We start from the raw sequence: 20,792 nt of genomic DNA on the forward strand, positions 1-20,792 counted from the left end.
TATATGGTTGTCTATGTTCTTTTAAACTCAGTGATGCAAGGGCATTAATATATGTTTCAAAAAAAGAAAAAGAAAAAAAGAACATGTAAATTTGAAGTTGATATTGCAACAAAAATTAAATTCAGTTGGAAGATTTAAAAATCTTGCAGTTAAAACATTCAGATGCCTTTACCTGGGTAATTAGGGTGGGGCTAGATCTCGCAGACAGTGGACCAAAGTGAAGTATTAGTGCTCCACAGCAGGGGGTCAAGTTCAAGTTTTTTATTCCAAGGGACAAATAAATTTCATAAGTTATACATGTGAAAAACCTGATATACATATTGATTACAGTAAGTTAGCGACATACAAAGTGTTCATAATAAATTTTGATTATTCAGATTAAGAATTCGATGCTTGTTTGCATAATATAAATATTTCCCTAAATTACACAGTTCTTTAGTATTTGAAGTAGATAGTAACACTTGGTTTTCGGGAGTAGTCTTTTTAATATACTTTTCTCTTAAACTACGAAGTTATGGACACATAAGTAAAAAAAAATGGAATTCTTCTTTAATCTCATTTAAGTTGCAAAAATCACATTTTCGACAATCATGTGTTAAATCATCTTATTATACTTTCTTGTTAAATACTGAAATCTGATTGGTTTAGACGCAGTTGATAAACCGTTCTATTACCCTCAGCGTTAGCAACACACTTGGCAACGGGTAACACAACGAATTGTTACATGCGCATAAATTATGCTGTGGTTCGCGGTAGAATTCGCGTCATTTCTGTATAAGAACAGTAAATTTTTTTTTCTAAAATTAAGACATTCAGTGTAATAAAATAAATAGTGCCTGTTTTGGAGGATAACAGTTGAAATGGACATCCTCGAAAACCTAGTGGGGATCTTTTTAATTTATAATATACTGCACTGTTGCATGTATTTTTTCTAAAACCAAAACCCCTTTTGTAAAAATTTATATCATCTGACAATATGACAATATTAATATTTCTCTGAGCTTATCTGAGTTACACGACAGGACTTAGTTTGCAAATGTTTTATTCAACCAATGACAATTTATGAAGATAAATGGTATGGACAGGAAATATAACTGTGTGTCAAGCAGATAGATATGAGATTTAAGTTGAGTATCTTTTTGTAGTTCACAGAGGAAACACAAATAATTATTTGTTGCCTAAATCATCAAGATTTCGTTATTATAGATGAAGCATCTTGGAGTTCTTGCTAGTTTGTTTGTGGCACTGGTTCTTGTCCATGGAGGTAAATACTTTGTTTCATACATACCAACTCTTATCATTTGAATATAGAGAAGAACCTAATTAATTGGTAAAAAATATACAAGTAAACATCTTACTATTATAAATTTGCTTTTAAATATAAATTATTTGTATATAGTTTTTGCCTCCCCCATTCAAATATTAATTTGGATTTGCCCTGATTCGTGTAGATATTTAAAAGAAGATTGGATGTAGTCTCATATGTCTTTCGAGTGTTCATTATACATGTATCTTATACTGATAGAATCTTGAATTTTATATGCCGATAAAACTTCGGCCGCGATAGTTTCTGTATGGTAGCATTTTCATCAAATCATTTGCTCAAAATATGGTGGTAATTAACCCATGTTAAGCTGATAAGTAGCAAATTGTACAAATCTTAAAATAAAAGATCCTTCTTAATAAATAATTAAGGGTAGCATGTATTTTGCACACAGTAAGTGGAAAGCATTTTGTTGGCAAAGCCTATTTCGTTTTCATTCGCATGTGCAGTTTTGTACATTTGCTCGAACATTACAGGGTTGTGCGAGACAACAGTTGAACCAGAGTCAACTACTGATCCAAGGCTCACTACTGAGGTAGAAACCACTACTGCTACTACAACTCGAACGACTAGTACAAGCCCGCCAGGCGGCGAGGCGCCTAGAATCACCGGAAGTGTGATACTGACCACAATGTCGTTTGGATTTCTCTGCTTCATTAAGTGAATTTTTGTTTGAAATACATCAGCCAGCACGATGATGAACATTGGTCGTTCCACAATTGTCGGCAAAATGTTTTCGAGATTCCGCATTAATAAAGAAAAATTGAATATTAATCAAGATATACAATATGACAATATTCCTGCTCTACATAGGAAGAAGCGATTGTAATTTTCAAATCAAGTCTCTTAGTAGAAGAGAACACTTAATAAATATGGAAAGTAATGTTGTTGTTTTTAAAAATGACTACAATAAAAGACATTGAAGGTTAAATTTACTAGTTCTTCGATCGTTATGCATATTATTCTGTTATACGCTAAATGTGTAGCCAGAAGTACCCACTATGGAACGCCAAATTAACATATATTCAAATATTTGTACCTATCTTCAAATAATTGTACCTATTTTCAATTCAATTGTACCTATCTTCAATTCAATTGTACCTATCTTCAAATTGAATTAGAGATAGGTACAGTTCAATTATACCTATCTTTAATTCATTTGAAGATAGGTACAATTGATTTGAAGATAGGTACAAATGCAATGAATTGAAGATAAGTACAATTGAATTAAAGATAGGTACAATAGAATTGAACCTATCTTCAATTACTTAAATATTGGCAATAATGAATACTCCCTGTATAGTACGTCATTTCCGTTACGTCACAACTGGCGCGAAAATTTATCAGTATCTTCATCCGGTTGCCAAAGGCAAAGGCCATGGCCGAGCAGCTACAGAGTATTGTTTTGCCAGCAGTAGTTTGACATTACTGCTTAACACCTTTATATATTTATAAATAATAAAAATAAAAAAAGATTGAAGAAAGGTGACTTAGAAATAAAATCGGGATCGGGATGATAAAATAGGCCATATGATTTTGTCAACTTTTCGAAAGATTGAGCCTTAAAACAAACAAAAACTCATAATAATTGTTACCGCTTTAATAAATAGAGTGATTATCAACTGAATTATACATTCTTTGATAAAATTATGGAAAAAGATAAAGCCAGTTTTTTATTTAGGTATATAGTGACCCGAAATGTCTTCAAGGGAGCGTTCATTATTTTCAACAATACACAAAACGAATTGAACCTAGGTATAATTAAATTGTACCTATCTTCAAATCCTTTGTAGATATGTCTGAATTGAACCTATCTTCAAATCAATTGTACCTATCTTTAAATGAATTTTACCTATCTTCAAATGAATTAGAGATAGGTATAATTCAATTAATTGAATTGAATTGAAGATAGGTACAATTAATTGAAGATAGGTACAATTTTTTGAAGATAGGTACAAATATTTGAATACTAGTATATGTTAATTTGGCGTTCCATAACCCACTACCAATCTTATCAGGATAACTGAGTCACTCAAGTGAACTATCCCTGGTTGTCCATGATAGTCCTTTTGTGAGACAATCTTGACGAGATTTATCTAATACATGTATTGATCATATTTAATATGTAACGCAATAGGGAAGGAAAAACGCAAGCTTACACGGAAAGTATTCTAAATGCACATGTAAATACGTGACAGTTGATGCCTTTCTTATATATATTCATCTCTTCATCTCTACACGAAAATACTGGAATTTTTTTCTTCCAAACTTTCAGAACATGATCATGATGAACAATGCTCTGCTGAAATAGCGAAATTTCGGATCGGTGCAATTTTACATGTCCCAAGTATTGCAACTGAATTTCTCAAATACAGCTCGACCTTTCTTGAAAATATTTAGCAAACAAAGTTCTAAAACTTCTGAAGGGAGTTCAGTTGATATGTTGTTCTTACACTTAGGAAACTAAACTATATACTTTCGATATTATAGTTTGATTTCCGAACTCAAATTCAGACCGTTTAGTGTGACATTTGAACTGCAAAAATGTGTATATTTATAAAATGTCAGTTCTACGTCCGATAGTCATTTGCATCTAAAAAAAATATTAAGCATGTATGGATCCTCTCCATGAGCTGAATTCATATTTGTTTTTTTATTTCTGCGTTTAATTTTCTTTTTTTCTTATTGATATAAAATGACCGTGTGTTCCTAACAGTATGTGTAGATTTACTTGGTTATCTTTCTTTGAGTGTTCTAAAAGACGTTTCCTATGTAAGGCTTCTTTTCCTTCTACTCCTTTATTCAGAATTCCTAATACTTGTTATAGTTGAACAAGAGGCCCATGGGTCACATAGTTCACCTGAGGAACAATAGGAATGATAAAATCAGCTTAATGGAGTCATAATACAAACTGTCTGGACAATGTAGTATTATATAAATAGTGCCTGTTTGGGAGGGTAACAGTTGAAATTGACAATTTCAACTGTTATCCTCCCAAACAGGCACTATTCATTTTGTTATACTGAATGTCTTAATTTTTAAGAAAATTTCACTTCTTTTATATAGGAATAACGTGAATTCTACAGCGAACCGTACGCGCATAATTTTCGCGCATGTAACATTTTTTAATGTTACCCGTTGCTAAGTGCGTTGCTAACGCTGAGGGTAATAGAAAGAATTATGAACTGCGTCTTAACCAATCAGATTTCAGTATTTAACATGAAAGTATAACAAAAACATGTAGATCCTGTAAAAATTAAAATCCACTTTTCTCCCTTTATTTCTTATAGTTATTTATTCTTATGTTTATAATCAAGTCCCTTTTCTTACAGGATGATTCATAGTCATATCACATGTTGAACATTACACTTCTCAAAACGATCCTACACAATTGTTTATATATGGGATATAAACCTACATCAAACTCTGAAACCCTTGTGAGGCAAAAAAAAATCTAAGCAATTTTAAAAAATCAGCAATATGTCAAAATGCTTGAACATGTATATAGATAAAACTAAGTAAAGATTTTCACTTTATATTCCTATGTAAAAGTTCGACCCCCATTGTGGCACCACCCTACCCCTGGGGGTCATGAATTTTACAACTTAAAATCTACCCTACCTGAGGAAGCTCCCACACAAGTTTCATCTTTCCTTTCATTAATGAGAAAAATATTTATAAAGATTGACTCCATATATATTCCTCTGTTAAAATTCGCCCCCTCCATTGTGGCCCCAACAACCCCTATGGGTTATAATTTTCACATCTTTGAATCTTCTCTACCTGAGAATGCTTCCACACAAGTTTCAGCTTTCCTGGCTGATTACTTTCTGAGGAGAAGATTTTTAAAAATTTACTCTATTTATTCCATTGTAAAAGTTTGACCCCCCCATTGTGGCCTTATCATACCCCTTGCGGTCATGAGTTTCACAATTTTTAATTTCCATTAGCTGAGTATGCTTCCACGTAAGTTTCAGCTTTCCTGGTTGATCAGTTTTTGAGAATAATTTTTTACTTTATATATATTCCTTTGTAAAATTTTTATCTCGCATTGTGGCCCAATCCTACCCGAGGGGGTCATGATTTTCTTTGAATCTTCCCTATCTGAGGATGCTTCCCCACAAGTTTCAGCTTTCCTGCTGATTCGTACTTGAGAAGAATTTTTTTAAAGATTTACTCGATATATTCCTATGTAAAAGTTCGACCCCTTAATGTGGCCCCACTCTACCCCCGTGATTTTCACAATTTTGAATCTTCCTTTCCTGAGGTTGCTTCCACACACGTTTCAGTTTTCCTGGTCTGCATTTTACAAAAGAGCGTATGACTTACGACCAAATCAATGAATGCTAATTAATCACCAACTAATCTTTTATTTATTCTTATGACTCGAAAATATGACTATGGGAATTGAAATATTTGTAAACAAATGGTTTTATGTCAATTTTGTTTTTTAAAGATCATTTTACGAGGTTGTAAATATTTACGACTTTGTCGTTAAGTTCTTTTGGCTGATTAGTTTTTGAGAAGAAGATTTTTTAAAGATTTACTCTATAAATTCCTATGTAAAAATTCGACCCACATTGTGGCCCCACCCTACCCTCGGGGTCATGATTTTCACAACTTTGAATCTGTGCTACAATGTAAGTTTCAGCTATTCTGGCCAAATTGTTCTTAAGAAGATTTTTGAAAATTCGAAATTTTCATTAATTCCTAATTATCTCCTTGAAAAAGGGCATGGTTCCTAATTTCACAACTTTGAATCCCCTTTGCCTAAGGATGCTTTGTGCAAAGTTTGGTTGAAATTGGCCCCGTGGTTCTGGAGAAATTGTTGAAAATGTGAAAAGTTTTTGGACAGACAGGCAGACGGACGGACGGCAGACAAAATGTGATCTGAAAATCTCACTTGAGCTTTCAGATCAGGTGAGCTAAAAAAACCCCTAAATAATCCTAAATTTTTCGGACGATATTTGTCTAGAGACAACTACTCGTAGATCGTTATTTTACACACGCAAAGACAAGCACCTCGCACTCTCGGACGAATTTAGTGCATATTTCGGTTTGCAATATGGACATCTACTAGTATGTTTTTTGGGAATCTCGAATTTTGATAATACGGTTTTCTTTTTTTCTATCTATTCGTATACAAAATCATATGCCTGATAGCAGAATAATTAATTGGTCTGAAATAAATGTAGAAACATCATACGGCATTCTATTTAAAATTCTGTTATGGGATTTTATATAAAGGATTATGGCGTCTAAAACGTATCTTGTTATTCATATTCGAAATCTTGTTACACTGTATTCACATTCAAAAACTTGTTTATTTATATGAGGAATAAAAGTCATTGATATACCTAATCATGTCATTTATGTTATAAAATATATTTATTAAAGGAAATAGATTAAAGGAAATGAATTAATGATTTCAAACGAATAAAATTTTGATAAACTTTGATGAATAAATCGTAAGTGTGAATTTGCGATGTAGATTTTTGTGGGAGCTGAAAGTTATTCTACGCCCTTTGTAAGTTTGAGATCTAGATTTGTAATCTGAACTCCCGAAATATCTCCTGTAGCATTTATTGATACATTTGTCTTCAGGAATGTCTTATTCAACCCCGTACCTCATTTATTTATTATGATTGATAATATAAAGTTCATTGCGATATCAGCTTACAATTTTTCTCCAATGCCAGCAAACAATAAAGACACTTCCTGGTATGTGCGATACTTGTGTTTCTGCGATACGCCGTCTTCTCTTAAAAATCGGAGCATTGTATCATAGAACAGTTGTTATAAATAGCCATTAAATTAGCAAAAATCAATTGATTCTAAATAAGTGGTTTAAAATTAATTAATTCAATTCAGATAGAAAGTAACTATTTATCATAAACTTGCATTTCTCGTCGCCAGTTAAAAGTTCTTTACCTATCTTTGTCAGCTTTGCAAATGTGTTTGATCATTGCAAAACTATGATGGTTGTAAGTTAAGTAATGACCATCAGAAAGTCTGTTAAATACCGGAACTTTTTTATTTAAATATTCAAGTGGATTTACTCCCATTTAACAACAAAACAATCACTTACTAGTATTTAGAAGCGATTGATCTTTGCTAGTTAATGCAATCTTGAAAAAACCCAAACAAGTAAGTTTATGTCTTCTCAATCTTGAATTCATTGGAAGGAAGAAATTATCAGAAAAGTTCTTTGAATTTGTTCGAACAAAATAAATATACGGAAAGACAGGTTACATTATGAATACGCTACATCTACTTTGTTTGCAACAGTTTGGAATGTAACTTATGTTAAAGGAAATTAGTTCATCGACTACTCAGAAACCATTGATGATTTCCCTTTGTATTTAATTTGTCTTCGCTTTCTACAGTAGTATATAACAATCGGACAGATAATTCTAGACATCGGGGAAACACAGCTCAACCTTCTTGAAAATGAAGAAAGGGGATAAAATGTAAATTATATCCACTGTAGAGATCCTTTGAAGCCCTAGGTCAATAAATAATGTTTTAAGGATTCTCTAGTATTTTGTACCAAAAAATACACAGATAAGGGTATGGACGATATGAAAAAAGCACGAGTCATTTAATTGTCTATCATAAAACATTGTCACCATAAGCTGGAAGATAATATTTGCTTTCAAACTGCCAATTGGAATGAAGAAAAATATCAGCAAAATGAAAAACCCTTTCAAAATAAATTCACCTAGTGGTAGTAATGCTAATTTACAAATTAGTTTTGACATTGTATTTCGTTAGGCATTCACATTTCAGGTGTTTAAGTTATGTTAGCACATGAAAATTCATTAAACTAGTATTATTTCTTAGCTGAATTTAGAAATCATATTTCTCTAACACCATACTGTACTGGGATTCAATCCTAAAGAATCAGGTTTTTACTGGTGTTTTGTTCACCTTTCAAATGTATTTCAATATTTTCTCCTCTCCCTTTATACATGTAAATAATTAAGGGATCAAATGCTCTTGAATACTCTCTCTATAGGATCTCTTTACCTCACACAATGTTTAAAACACTTCTTGTTTATTGTTGGTGTCTTTGCCACAAAGGAGATATCTACTTTAAATTTGTAATTAAAGCACTACATCTTACATTCTCCTGCAAAGTGCTTTCTTAACCACCATCAATTGCATTCATGACTGCAATTTAAATGAAAGTTTAAATAAGTTAAAAACAGTAAGGAAAACTGATAAAGATGATGGCATGTACATTTAGTATGATGTTATAATGAAAAACATTGTTTTATGTTTAAATATCTACTTAGCATGTTCTGATAGTTTTATGATACATTGGTGATAAGAATCAAAGTACTGAAAGTACTCAGAAGAGTTGAACTTGCATAAATTTAATTTCAGTAGTATGTTTGTAGTTGTACAATGTACATTGATACCTAGGCAACATTGACATGGTCACCATCTCAAAGGGCCCTGCTTAAATATATGTAAGCATACTTTAAATTCCTAATTAAACATGAGGAATTAATGTCCGCGTAAAATCGCGAGAAGCACATCTCGCGGATTTTAAAATTTCGCTTTCATTTTTTCAGACAGATGTAAACTATTTGGAATTATGATAAAAATTCGGCGTTCGCGATTTTATATTCTCGCGATTTGATGCTAAACCATTGAATCGCAGAATTAAGTACTCGCGTAAAATAAGGAATTTATACAGTACTTGAATTTGTTGTAAAGAGCAAAACTGAGTAAGATTTCTAGTAAATAAGGGGTTTCAAATCAACTTTTTATTTATTTCACGAAATAAAAACCTGCCAACTCATAAAACGTACGCCTCTTACACCCTGCAGCACAATGATTTCACAGATCACTACCATGTACAGTCATAGTAAATACTATTGCACACATTAATAAATACCACTAAAACATTAACGTTATATCATTTACACACACCCTCAATCACTGTTAAAAGATACTTTCGAGATTCAGTGCACTCAAGACTTCAATTATTATAACTTTCAGATTCGCAAACTAACAAAACACACTAAATATGAAACATACAAATCACGACAAAGTCTTTTCAATTAAGGTTCATTCTAAAATTTTCAAATAATAGATTCTTATATCAAAGACATAAACGTAATCAGAAGATTTTACATTGGCCTTATTCTACCTAAATCACAAAATGATAACACATAAACAAATGAAACGCCATAGCTGCATCAAAGGTCAATTTCATATAATATGAATTGGTATTTCATTTATATGCAATAGTAATATCATTATTTGCAGTGTTAGCATCATTATATAAATTGCTTACATTATCATATACTGTGATTACATCATTATATTCAGGGGTAAAATCTTTATATGAAATGGCATTATCATCACATTATGTCGTCAAATCATTATGTGCAGTAGTTTATTCATTATATGCTTTGAATAATCTTTGTATGATATGATAAACTCATTTCATAAAGAGATAAACTCATAATGTATAGTTGTTCAATCGTTATGTTATGTGGTACACTCTTCATGTGCAGTTGCAAAATCCTTTTATGCAGTGCAGCTTCTTGACATTTGGTGATAAGTTCATTATATGCAGTACTAACATCATGTTATGGTGGTAAAACCTTTATGTATTGTGGTGAAAGCTTTACATGCAATAATAAATCCTTTATATGATGTGACATTATATGCTGTTGTTGAGTCATTATATTATGAGCTCAGTTCTTTACATGATGTGACCATTTCATTATGTGGAGTGGTAACTTCTTTATATGCAGTCATAACTCTTTATGATGAGGTTCTCGCTGAAAAGTTTTAATGGGGAAGAGGTCCAGTTTTATTTTGAAAAAGATGAGACGATGCAGAGAGAGAGAGAGAGAGAGAGAGAGAGAAGAGAGAGAGAGAGAGAGAGAGAGAGAGAGAGAGAGAGAGAGAGAGAGAGAGAGAGAGAGAGAGAGCGCGTTAGTTTATCTGTCCTTTAAACATCGCTATCATAATATCAATCATTGAATTCATTTTGTGTGAAGAATCGAATGTATTATTTGTATAGTATGCTTTTAGTTTAAGAGTAAAAGAAATCACAAAAAATGTAGCAAGCGTTTTAAAATCAAAGTAGAAAGACCTTTGTTTCAATGTACCAGGTAGGTGCTACTCATCGCTGATCAATGCCTCCAACACAAAAGTAATAGACAGAATTTTATTTATAGACATAAATAAAAATTCGTTTTCATGTTTTTTCAAAATAATTTGATTTTTAAGAAATAAATAAAAAAATTGCATGGTCTTAACCTCTTTTTTATGGTTGTTTCATCCACTGTATAAAATTTAAGCTCACCTGGCATGTATTTTTGTATTTTAAATCCTATAAAGACGGTGTTGCAGTTCCTGTGTTATTTTCCATAAAGCTGTTGCATCTTCATATCATTTTTATAAGACCATTTTATACGCAATTTTTTACAACGTTACTGACTTTGTTCACATTATAAACATGAATTGTAAACATCTGCTGCTGAACTAGGGATTTTAGAACTAAGTAACGTATCAGTCGATATTATAGTTAATGTATTTTTTTGTAAAATATGTCGTTTTCAAAAATAAATGTACATTTTGTTCGACATCGTTAAAAGCAAGCCGTGCAATAATGTATGAATCAGTGATTTACGGATAAGTTTGTTCCAAGCGCCACGGTTTATATGGATGCTATTAAAATGATTTTAAATAACAATCAATAGCGAAGTAACTCAATTTAAACGTTTTTGAAGAGACAGAATTAAATTTATTAATTAAGCTCCGAAGAATAACATGCATATTCAAAAGTAGCTGCAGGTCTGTAGCTCCCGGTCTGAAAAAAAATCGGATGGACGACTTGGAGATACAGTGCATCCCGTAGTAAAAAAACTGCAAATAACGGCGCACAAAAAAATGCGCTAGTTTTGGACTGATTAACCTTATTCACACACAAATTCTGGGAAAACAGTATCATTAAATTTCATGGCAATTAACTACTGATATCGTCACTTTACTTGCCTCAGACTATCTCTTAAACATGCTATTCGACCTCGGAAAATGAAGTATATTATTTTACGTCGAGATCGTGAGTCGCCATTTTTACATGTAAAAAAAATGCACCACTTCACTTTACGGGGCTGATGATGGTGTTTAAAAGAATATCAGAGGCAAACAAAGTGACGATATCTGTAGTAAAATGTCCGAATAATGTTTTGGAATCAAATATTTGTACAGAATGTGTTTGGTAATGAGATTAATCAGCCTAAACTAGCCGTAAATTGCAGTTTTTTTTACTATGGGAGACACTGTAGACATGCAGCTAATTTAAAAAAACGATTAGAAATCGCATTGCCAAGTTCTATGTTAACATCAAGATACATAAAGTGATCTACCTAACTGTATACGCGGATCTAGAAGCAGAGGGGATATCGAGTTCTACAAAATACAATCATTTTTTGAAATTTATTTTACGCTTAAAAGAATACTATACTAATAATACATTCGATTTATCAGACATCGATATATCAAGAACAGACAAATCTCTCTCTCTCTCTCTCTCTCTCTCTCTCTCTCTCTCTCTCTCTCTCTCTCTCTCTCTCTCTCTCTCTCTCTCTCTCTCTCTCTCGTGAATTCAAACAATACGACATGTACACCCATCTTTCACAATGAACGCGGTATATTTTTTCAATATAAAACTGGACCTCTTCCCCATTAACATTTTTCAGCGAGAACCAGTTTACAACCTCATCATAAAGAGTTACGACTGCATATAAAGAAGTTACCACGCCATAGAACTGACCTCATAATATAATGACTCAACAATGGCATATAATAAAATTGTCACATCATATAAAGGATTTATTATTGCATGTAAAGTTTTCACCATAATACATAAAGGTTTTACCACCATACATTATGGTTTTAATACACCATAACATGATGTTAGTACTGCATATAATGAACTTATCACCAAATGTCAAGAAGCTGCACTGCATAAAAGGATTTTGCAACTGCACATAAAGAGTGTACCACAAAACATAACGATTGAACAACACTACATTATGAGTTTATCTCTGTATGAAATAAATTTATCATATCCATAGCATATAATGAACAAACCACTACACATAATGATTTGACGACATAACGTTATGATGTTACCACTTCATATACAGATTTTATCAATGGATTTAATGGTGAAATTACAGTGTATAATGATGCTAACACTGCATATAATGATTATGATATTGCATATAAAAGATATACCAATTCATACAATATGAAATTGACCTTAGGGCAGCTATGGCGTTCCATATAAACATCGAACATCGCTTGCACAAAAACAGCTCTCATCTATCGGAATGGCTGACTTTCTGGTGAAAATACGAATTCGTGCAGTAAAACGATATTTCAGCATTTACCTTGACTTTGATAGGATTTGACAAAAACCTGATTTTCTTTTCTTCTATAAGCAGTTTTCTTCGATCTTCTTTGAACGCAAACAAAATTGATGACGGTATCGCTATTGAATATTTTAGTGTACGAAAAGTAAAACTGATGAATTTTTACACGAAAACTTGTGAAGTATTCGTATACAAATTGTTCTAATATACTCAAGGTATCTATTATTTAAAAGATATAAAACAAACATTGAACTATTTTTCATTACACTGTACACATTGCAATGCTGTTTCGCGCCACCGTGTCCGTCTCGTCAAAAGCACTACTTTTAAAAGCACGTTTCGTTACAAAACATAAACAATAATTCATTATACTCCAGATTGAATAAGAATTTGAATATAAAATATAAAATTGATATTTTTAACACCATATTCATATGTTCACGTATTTTATCAACATCAATAAACACGGATTATTTGAACGCAGAATACAAAATTGACATTATATTGAGTAGTTTGTTCCACACAAATTATTCTTGCGATGAGTTTGCGTGACAGCCGGGGGGGGGGGGGGGGGGTTCAACTCCCCAAAAGAGGACACATAAATTATTCGATGACTCTTTGGTAATAGCGTAGGTTTTTCAATTTCCATGGTTTTTAAAAAGGGTTACGCATACAGCACGATAGTGAAGCAAAATCAGGAATATTCATCTTCAATAATTTTATTTATTTCTGATTAAGAAAACAAAACCTAACAAAAACAAAACAAGAGCATAGCTAGCGCAATATGATATAAACGACTGCAAAGTCGATTAATTGTGACATTTTAGAATTCTCTTTTGATTGATTTAACGGTTTTCATTGTGTTTCAAGGCGTATGCAATCATGTCATTGCATAACAAAATGCTACATAATGTTTTTAATGTAAACATTGTGTGATAACATTCTTTTAGATGGTTTTAAATCTTCAGGTAGGTTAACCAAATTTTGAATGTTACTAAGTTCTGTGCGTAATACCAGTTATTTACGCAGCGGAGGTAACATTTGATGTGTGTAGACATGTCTTAGCGTACATTAAATGGCTTACAAGGGGATTAAAATGTTTTGTATATCGGTACCAGATAATTGAAAGCTTACAACCGATAAAATTAAGGTATGGCGGGGGGGGGGGGATGTAATTTTGAAAGAAGCCTTGAAGTTAATTTCCCCCCTCTGTAAATAGAATATCGAAAGTGACGAATCGCAAAATATGTATTTACACAAGTACAAAGTCAGTTATAAACGAGGTTAGACGACGATGAAAATTAGTTGAAATAAATCTGACCTCATTTTATATACATATTTTTTACTATGGCACTATAGACCAGATCGAGAACCATATATGATAAGAGTTAAATTTGGCCCCCATAATTCGCAATTTTTAAGTGTTTCGGGTACAATAAAATGTTAACTAATTTTTTAGAAGAGTTGATATAAAATTTATTTTTCATCTATTTATTTGATTTATTTGCACTCACTGGTAGTATATGACGTCAGAAGTGACGCCATTTTTATAATTCAATCAAAATCAGCCAAAAATTGACATTTTTCTTATCTATTTACAAATGGGAAATATAGAGCGCATGATTGAACAAGGAAAATTTTTTTGTCATCTATTAGTATTGGCTAGATACATCTCTGATTAAAATATTTTATTTATTCAAGAATGCGCTCTATGTTTTTAGAAGGAAAAACTGTTTGAAAACAAGCTGTTTTACGCTAAAAATGCAAAAATGGTGGGAAAAGGTTGTCTTTTCAATGTCATATTTCTAAATTGTGGGCACTTGAACCAAAATGAATATTTTGTAAACACATCACATACATATCTGTACTAAGAAAACAAAGAATGATAGTAAAATGATGATGTTCATTTTAGGGGGCCATTTTAGGCCCTTATCATATATTGTCCTTTGTAATTTTAGACAAGTTTTCTTTCGGAAGCTTTCTTATAATTGTAACTGATTTGAAATTTCGTTATTATATATCAAACGAAAGATTTTTGCTTCTTAAACAATATTTTTGCATTTTTATGCAGGGACATTTAAATTTCACTTCAGAAGAAGCATATGCCAATTTGAAAAGGATAATATTATTAGCAACATAGATTAAAATATGCATGTAACTTGGCAATTTTGCTCAGTTGTCATACTGTTGAACACAAAATATATATGGTATCAACTGCATTTCAAGACTTTTATGTACAGACTGTATCCAGATATTGTAGGTAACTACAATCCAGCATCTGAAACCTATGGCTCAGATTCAGCATTCAAGCCTGTGTGGTGCATCAGTATCATAAGATGTTTGATGAAGTTAAGACCAGTTATTTATTCAGAACGCTGGCGCTAGTATGTTGCAGTCCTTGCAGTTGTTCATCTCAACGGACCTAAAGTTTTGATCAATCCTAATCCACTCAATGTTATTAACTACATCACAAAATAACCAATACAGCACGACTTATAAACAGTATTTTAAAAAAAGAGTTGCAAATAAATGAACTGAAAATAGTTGTATAATGTTTTGGAAGACAATCTTAAAATACTCAAGAAATGCCAATATTCATTCAAAAACTGGCGAGATTCAATCTTATTTCTGAAGAAAAAGGAAATGCATATGTAGTTACTCAGTGGATATGTTATTTTTTAGTACAAATTTTCTACTGTTTGTAAGATACACTCGAAAACGAGCATTCTAGATGACTCGTGGTGCACTCTTTCTAAAACCTCACTAATTTATAAATGCATATTATTTATATTTATCAACCAATCTGATGGTTCTGCAACAAGATTGTTTTCAATTTTCAATTTTTATTCAATTGCAGCCTAAACGCTGGATGTAATAGGCTAGGTAACTAAAGACATCTCGTTTGGATAATTATAAAATGTTGGATAAGAATGTAACACATTGTGTTTTTATAAATCCTTTCCTCAAAAATATGTTAGAATTTGAAATATTCTGTTTTAAATTTTAGATATATTTGTGTCCACCTTGTAGAAATAAAATATATAATTTAGAATTAAACAATATATACAAAGAGCTTTTCAAACCAAAAATATAACATTATCTTTTGCTCCACTTAGAATTCTATACTGATTACTTTTTACACATGTACTTACTTAAAACTAGACACTTTCATGAAATAAATTCTAATTCTAATATCTGTTATATTATAAAAGTCTTAAATAACAATTTTAAAAAGTCGACAGGGCAGGGGGTTTAATCAGCCAATAAAATGGGGAATTGAATGAGGGTATACCCAACCAAAGAAAGCTAACAAAATATCTGACAAGGATAGGGCGTATATAACGTTGGGAAATGACATTAAGGAGACCAGACGTGGAACGGATAAGAAATAAAAGGTAAGGCCTTTCTACTGCAGAAAATACGGAAATCATCTTTTTATTTATTATTTGTTTCATCACGGTTTCCGTATTTCAGATGAAGCACACTGGAATTTTCGCTGTTCTTTTGGTAGCCTTGATTCTTTTTCATGAAGGTAAATATAAGTTTACTTTAAGCTGATTTTCCATTTTTAAAAAATAAAATCGTACTTTGCCGATTCAAGCAAAATTTTCAGTTAATATTTTTTATGAGATATATGATGACACAGAATTTTCCAATTGCGAGAGAAAACAAAACAGAACGTTTTTTGTAAACTTTATAAATTTTTTTTATTAGAAATAAAATCTGCAGTATGTATCTTTAAGAACAGGCTTTTGCAATCTTAAACTTTAGAATAAATTGAAATTGAAATTACTTTTTTCCAGTCCTGAATTGAAAATTAATTAAGAGACAGGTCCTGTTTTATTTTTTTGGGTGAGGTTGGGCTTGGGTTAGGGGTTTGGGGTTTAGTGATAGCAATAGAGCTGTGAGAATGTAGCCGCCCATAATCAGATAAATGACGGTAATTAATGTAATTAGTTTGAATTTTTTTTAAAAATGTGTTTGCGAACCACTAACTGCATAAAATACAATGTTTGAGAGGACAAACAAACATTTTCATCTTGAATTTAAGATTAATTCTGAGACTAGACCATTTCCCCTGTATCCTTCAACGTTAATTATTGTCAATGAGACACCGTGAATACTGGAAACGCTTTTTATCCCTCCTGTCAAACCGCTCATGTATTCTTTATTTTTACATGCAGAGGAGGCTAACTTTTATTTTACAAATACTAGTATCATATTGCTTTTTTATGATTCATAATTTTTAGTTCACTTTGTGGTTTAAAAAAGCTTATCAAACAGACCTACGTTACCTTATATAAGTACGTCATAGGTAAAACTATATTCATTCTTTATAATTTGATGGGGTTTTCTCACTTCCATGCTCAGTAAAAAGATGCAATGCTTGAAAAAAAAACAACCCACCAGTTATTTGTGCGAAACGTCAAACAGACAACTATAGTCTGTCCCAAGTAATCGCTTCCATCACTTTTTGATGATTTTTAATACGAATAAAAACACCTGTGAAAGAAATAAAGTTGAAATCGATGAAAGGGAATATATCCAAGATATCTTCATTGAACAATTTTTCACTCATAAAAGTTCATAGGAACAAAAACAAATTTCATACGGAGATTTATAATGGGAAATGCTTAAATCTTTTCTCCATTTGGAAGTACTCGCGCATTTTTTCAACGTTATCATCCGGGCTTTTCATATTCACTGTTATGATCAAATGATATAGTTTGAATGAACGTTTATCCAAGTTCCTGCCCGAATAAAGCACAGACAACCATAACACTTGCATGCAACTAGCTGCATATAGCTTGACATCAGATTATCATGATATGCTTAGTAAAGAATTACTGTCTAATTGTAGATGACTTTTGTGATTTTCGCTTGAAAAAGCACACAATATGATGTATAATCCGTTTTTATAAAAATAGCTCTGACATTACAGGGTTGTATGCATTAGATACAACAGGGGCACCAGCTGGAAGTACACCCACATCTGCACCAGGGGGTGGGACGTCTGGCATAACCGGAAGTGTGATAATCACCGTGCTGTCCTTTGGCTTCCTCTGCTTTATGAAACTAAAATAAAGTACTTTGAAAATATTTGTTTAGCAACGATATTGAAAAAACCTGTCATATAAAATATGACTTTCTTAATATATTGTGATTGAGTAATATAATCTTTTTTGAAGTGCAGAATACCATTCTTCAAGTGTTAGTAAACATATGATGAAATAATTAAAAAAACCCATTAAAATGGTTTGTTCCTTTATAATTCCATAGTGTCTTTATTGTCCATAGTTTGTAATTTAAGCAATATTTAATAGGAGTAATTAATTTTTTATCGTATTTATTATCAAATAAAGTGTTGATCAAGATAGTAGTATATCAGCGCATTGTGCTTATATGGAGAACACGTTATTCAAATTCTGAAGCCCCCCCCCTCTCATTTGCTCTCTCTCAACGGATCTAAAAGCTTGAGTAAAATATTCTGGTAAAAAGTTGTCAAATTTTCTGCGTCCTACGCGTAGTCATGAACTTTTCGCATGATCACCCCTACCCGGTTCTGGGCACACTTCAAACAATTCACGTAAGCTTACTCAAATGAAGAGCCAGAATGGGATATTATTGGTAACAAGACATTATTGAGATAGTGAACATGTATATAATAAAGAGCATTTGAATGACAATTTTTAGAGGAATCTACTTTGAGCTAAACCTTTAAAGGGGCATGGTCACGATTTTGATCAAATTTTATTTTTCTGTTTTTATTATTTATAATGCTTTAGGAAATGCATTTCTAATGAACAAATAAAATTTGGGTGCCAGTCGATGAGTTTTAAGCAAGATACAGGGCTCACAATTCTTCGTCATGTAAACAAGGCTCGTGCCCTGTTTTTGTGCAAGTAGGTTCAATATACCGGTAAAAAATCTTTTTCAAGCTGATTTGTCTATCTTCTTATTCATGTTAAGCATAAATAAACAGTTCCTTACGATAAACAAATTCATTGTAGGTCTAAAACTGGAATTTTCACTTCAACACATTCAAAATGTAAACAAAAGCTTTGTTCACATAACGAAGAATAATTTTATTGTAAGCTCTGCAACTCGGTTATAACTTAACAAACGACACTCACAATTTGGTTGCCTATTAAGAATGCCTCACCGAATCATTTGAAACATTCAAATTGAAAATTTTTTTTGTTGACCAAAATCGTTACCATGCCCCTTTAACTTAAAATTAAAAAAAGATTATTAAACATCATTTACACGACAATCACGCTCTGGCGGATGCGTATGGCAGATAGTAGACGGGGATATAATTTGTAAAAGGATTTTACACAAAAAATCTTCAGTTACATTTACTAATGATCCATAGACTTGGATCAAGGTTACAGTACATACCTCACCTCTTTTGTGAAAGTTTGTGCAAAATTCGGCTAAGCGGAATGAAAAAAATGTCCAAGCAAATATATTTTTAGAAATTTGCTTTGCCGTAGACGTTAAACCTAGAAAATGTCCCCTACATAAAGCCAGCTGTTTTGTAAACTTTTTTTTTGAAATCTTTTATTAAAACCATACATATTTTGGTACAAGTATCATAGAAATATATCTTCAGTGTAATAAGCTTAGTTTTACATACATGCAAATACAGCTTTTTTTGTAAACTTGAAAATATTGAACAGGATTGGGCTTAACAGAGAGACATCATATTTCAAATATATTGCTTTGAGGTTCACATCGGTGCACACCTACACATACTGCAATACTTTTTATGTGAACAATTATAAACCAGATTTGAAAAATGGTGAAAATAATTATATTGATCTAACAAGGATTATTTTATATGGAGGTTAGCTATAATTACATCCTTGGTCTACAAAATTTATTCACGTTTTCTGCAAGCTCTACAGTAATGTAGCTAGGTTGACAAGGTTATCTTTCTTCGGGTGGAAATGCACGTCGATATTTTTTTTAACCTTATAATACAGGTAGAAATGTTGATAGATTTGACACTGTTTCAAAAAGGCACCTAGACAATATAATATGAGAACTTTATACAGAGCCATATTAAATAAATAAGAGTTAACTGCATTTCAAGGAGTAAATTGAATTACATTAAGGGGAATGGATAGCCGTCTTGTACATGTACACATGTAGACATTTATTGTAAACATTTATTTAATTAAATCATGTCAAAAACTGACCGAAACTGCCGTCATAAGATACAAAACCAATAAATATGAAGAATGAACTGCTTACAGAAGTAGTACACAATAATGCCTTTGTTAGTCACTTAGAATTGTGCAGTTTCAGACTTAAATTAAGGTATTAAATGTATAACGACCACATTTTGTACCTAATAAATGAATGGTCCGATATTCTTAATCATGATATCATATTAAAGGTATTATCCACAATATAATCATTTATTGATTTAATTAATTGAATCTTGCACACTTGTGTAGAGCATTGTATCAAAGTAAGGCATCATTTTCTTATCAGTCGGCATGGCATATTTTAATAAAGCAAGAAAAGAAAAAAACTATTTTTTACATAGAATATATATATACCGATTCAAAATAACCTCTGTGGAATGTGACAGACAATTTTATCCCAGCGCAAAGTTTTTTTCCCAGTTCTATATGTATTAATTAAAGTTAATTCTTTTTAGAATTGGGGTAGGGGTACAAACATTTAATCGTTTAAAAACAAAGCATATTTATTTCAGTGAAAATCTAACTTCAGTATATCTCCATACCCACAGACAAATATAGCATGTGCCAACTTATAGTTTATGAGACCCATTTTGATAACACGGTACCCTATTTTGAGACAAAGCAACAACCCAAATTGGCAAGCACTAACCTTTTTTTTCAAGAAATGTTTGTAGAGAGGACAACAATAACATTCTTTTATATTTTTTAAAGATTTTGAAATGTACAATTTAAGTCTTCAGAGCTCTGCGCAGTTTTAAGTTATTACAATTGGCACTGTTTTGTTTTTGAATTGCGTAATTTGCATACAAAGCAACATGTAAAACCTCATATTAATGGCTTTTT

At 31.9% G+C, this 20,792-nt stretch overlaps 2 long non-coding RNA genes across 2 annotated transcripts; both read left to right on the plus strand.

Annotated features, from left to right (window-relative positions):
• Positions 1-944: 944 nt before the first annotated feature.
• LOC136274057 (uncharacterized) lies at positions 945-1,994 on the plus strand. The gene is made up of 2 exons (XR_010712340.1): positions 945-1,264; positions 1,801-1,994. It is a non-coding gene; the product is annotated as an uncharacterized lncRNA (long non-coding RNA).
• A 14,024-nt stretch (positions 1,995-16,018) lies between these two features.
• Positions 16,019-17,834, plus strand: LOC136273388 (uncharacterized). The gene is made up of 3 exons (XR_010711591.1): positions 16,019-16,127; positions 16,207-16,264; positions 17,675-17,834. It is a non-coding gene; the product is annotated as an uncharacterized lncRNA (long non-coding RNA).
• Positions 17,835-20,792: the final 2,958 nt, after the last annotated feature.

This window comes from Magallana gigas, chromosome 3 (assembly GCF_963853765.1).
Source record: "Magallana gigas chromosome 3, xbMagGiga1.1, whole genome shotgun sequence".
NCBI classification, from domain to species: domain Eukaryota; kingdom Metazoa; phylum Mollusca; class Bivalvia; order Ostreida; family Ostreidae; genus Magallana; species Magallana gigas.